This window comes from Ranitomeya imitator, chromosome 6 (assembly GCF_032444005.1).
Source record: "Ranitomeya imitator isolate aRanImi1 chromosome 6, aRanImi1.pri, whole genome shotgun sequence".
Classification (NCBI taxonomy): Eukaryota; Metazoa; Chordata; class Amphibia; order Anura; family Dendrobatidae; genus Ranitomeya; species Ranitomeya imitator.
The window spans coordinates 33,825,845-33,829,343 of NC_091287.1; the positions used below are offsets into that span (position 1 = coordinate 33,825,845).

Below are 3,499 nucleotides of genomic sequence, written 5' to 3' on the forward strand. Positions count from 1 at the left end.
ATTACCTTTATTTTTACTTTTTATTTCATTTTATTTATTCTTTATTTTTTCCTCTGTAAGCTCGACCACTACAATATGTGTATATTTTTTTCCCTATCTATCTCTATTTTTGATTATCCTCATAATCTCTGCCCAGTCTACAGCACTCTATCACCCACTGTATACCATACAGCCCTCCTTACAGCCCTCACTAACATTTCCTGCTTGCTCTGCCATAGCCAATATACATATACACACAGTCTAACAGGGCGGGACTTCCGCTCTATGTTCAGTCCATTCCTATGCCTTTCACTCCACACCGTTGCCTCTACGGCCTCCCCTAGCTCCTGTATGGCGTTCCTATCTCCATGGCTACAGCCAGCACATGCTCAGTCAGTCCCCACACTCAGAGAAACCTCACTTCCGGTTTCGGACCAGCCACTTCCGGTTTCGGACCAGCCACTTCCGGTTTCGGACCACCCACTTCCGGTTTCGCGCTCTGCAGTGCTTTAAAAATGCTGTACAACAGCCATACTGACAGCTAACACTGCAGCTAGGCACGGGAGCGCCGCTACCTCCTTCCTCCATTAAGGTAAATACCATGGCGACTTTATACTTCCACCAACCCAGCACTTTCTTCTTTTTATATATTCACTTACATTGAACATGTCTGCCATTACAGATCCAAAGTTGTCCCTACATTGCGCAGATACGCCTGGGCATTACGTAAATATAGGTATCTACCCCCTACTTAACCTCCTCTCTTCCCTGGCTCCTCTCTTCAGTACATACGTACTAATGTACTTCTCCTATTCTCTGCAGCATCACTGGGATCCCTATCCCTATTCTCCCTATACGCACTAAACTCTCCAAACAAGGTAACAATATGTTGTTATTATTTTAATTATACCAGTCCCTAATGTACTGTATAGGGAGTCCCTCGATGTGTGCATATATTTGTATATATTTGTAAATAGTTGTACATATGCTCATTGATCTATTTCCAATTAGGATGACCTGGACCTCTGGGGACTCTTATGGATATAAGGATCTACCATGCATTGATTGTTTTGTGTTACATTTTGTTTCTTTCTTATTTTGATTATTTTCTTTATTTTCTTTATCATCTACAGCGAGTATGATGAAGGCTCTGGTGGAGCCGAAACGTCTCTTCGCTTTTTTGAAATATTCTGTTATGCTCCCTGAACACATTTAATAAATTTGTTAAAAATTTGGCATTATATTCCCTTTGAGAGTGCAGAGCATGGAGCAGACACCAGGAGTCAGGACAGCAAACCAGGATATGTGAAGGGGGCCGTAGGATGGCAACAGGACTGCTACCTCCTCCTTTGTGAAGGAGGAACAAGAGGAGCAGTGCCAGAGTCCTGCAAAATGACTTACAGCAGGCCACAAAAGTTCATATGTCTGCTCAAACTGTCAGAAACAGACTTCATGAGGGTGGTATGAGGGCCCGATGTCCACAAGTGGGTGTTGTGCTTACAGCCCAACGCTGTGCAGCCCGATTTGCATTTTCCACAGAACACCAAGATTGGTAGATTTAACATTGGTGCTCTGTGCTATTCATGGATGAAATCAGGTTCACACTCAGCACATGTGACAGATGTGACAGAGTCTGGAGACGCCGTGGAGAGCAATCTGCTGCCTGCAACATCCTCCAGCATGACTGGTTTGGCAGTGGTCAGTAATGGTGTGGGGAGACATTTCTTTGGAGGGCCGCACAGCCCTCCATGTGCTCGCCAGAGGTACCCTGACTGCCATTAGGTACCGAGATGAGATCCTCAGACTCATTGTGAGACCATATGCTGGTGCACTGGGCCCTAGGTTCCTCCTAATGCAGGACAATGCTAGACCTCATGTGGCTGAAGTGGGTCAGCAGTTCCTGCATGATGAAGGCATTGATGCTAAGAACTGGCCCGCCCGTTCCCCAGACCTGAATCCAATCGAGCACATCTGGGACATCATGTCTCGCTCCATCCACCAACGTCACGTTGCACCACAGACTTTCCATGAGTTGGCGGATGCTTTAGTCCAGGTCTGGGAGAAGATCCCTCAGGAGACCATCTGCTGCCTCATCAAGAGAGTGCCCAGGCGTTGTAGGGAGGTCATACAGGCACGTGGAGGCCACACACACTACTGAGCATCTTTTCCTTGTCTTGAGGCATTTCCACTGAAGTTGGATCAACCTGTAACTTGAATTTTCATATTGATTTTGAGCATCATTCCAACTCCAGACCTCCATGGGATATTAATATTCATTTACATTGATAATTTTTATGTTTTTTTTTTTGTTCTCAACGCATTCCACTATGTAAAGAATAAAGAGTTGCAACTGGAATATTTCATTCAGTAATATCTAGGATGTAGTATTTTAGTGTTCCCTTTGTTTTTTGAGCAGTATATATATATATGTATATATATATATACTGCTAAAAAAAAAATATATATGTATGTATATATATGTATATATATATGTATGTGTGTATTCTGGGTATCTTGATTTTTCTGTTGTAGAAACAGAACGGGAGAATTTCCATTTTTTACATTATTGGGGCAGTTACTGGAACGAAGAGGAATGTGTTTTCGTAATGCTAGAGGAAATGAAATAAATGTATAATGCTTCCATGTTGCGCCCCCTGCACTATTACAAATATGTGCTGTGTCCTTGGGGTACACATTCATATTTGAGAGCGCTGTCGGCCATTACTAATAGTGGCAGGCTATTATCAGTTCTGGCTAAATACCAGTGGACTAAACCCAAAGCAAACTTCAAACTGATTCTCCAGATAGATATTCTTTCATAGATGTAGTTTTTAACCCTGTAAGTGATATTATATAAAAACATATTTATAGGCTATTTAAAATACCACAACCATTTTTTTTCTATCTAGAATGAAGCAACATTGTAAATAGCTCAATTAAAAATATCCTGTTATTTAATTTCTGCAGCTCCTAAACAGACGGATGTGTTTCAAACAAAATGCCTAGTCCAGTTCTACAGTCACATTGTTATCCATTTGTTCTTGATTTCTTACTTACTATTTTTGGGGGGTATTTATAGTTATAATTAGAAAACTTTATTTTGTTCAGATCCGCTCAAAACAGCCAGCGTATTGCCGTTAATACATTTTGGTATTGGCTATTTTTTATAAGTTGATCTTTTTTGCATTTGTGTATTGTTAATTGTTAGCAACTTCCAGTAGAAAGGGAGGGTTTAAAAAACTGAATAAAAAAACACACATGATACTCACCTGTCCTAAGCCAAGTATATAAAATGTTAGTAGGGTTTACAGCACCATGTTTGTGTGCGATTTTTATTCAGTTTTCAACTTGTACATTTTTTTAAGTTTCTTTTTTTATTTTTTACTATATTGTACTGTATATCCATTGGCGGACTGAGATGCCAAGGGCCCACCAGTAACATTGTGTCTGATGGCTCACTGCTCAGCTACATGCAAATATCACTCACAAATTTGTCTATATTTCTATGTAATAATAAACT

At 40.8% G+C, this 3,499-nt stretch overlaps 1 long non-coding RNA gene across 1 annotated transcript; it reads left to right on the plus strand.

Annotated features, from left to right (window-relative positions):
* The first annotated feature begins 461 nt into the window (after window positions 1-461).
* LOC138643553 (uncharacterized) lies at window positions 462-1,080 on the plus strand. The gene is made up of 4 exons (XR_011314181.1): window positions 462-571; window positions 662-715; window positions 802-857; window positions 991-1,080. It is a non-coding gene; the product is annotated as an uncharacterized lncRNA (long non-coding RNA).
* Window positions 1,081-3,499: the final 2,419 nt, after the last annotated feature.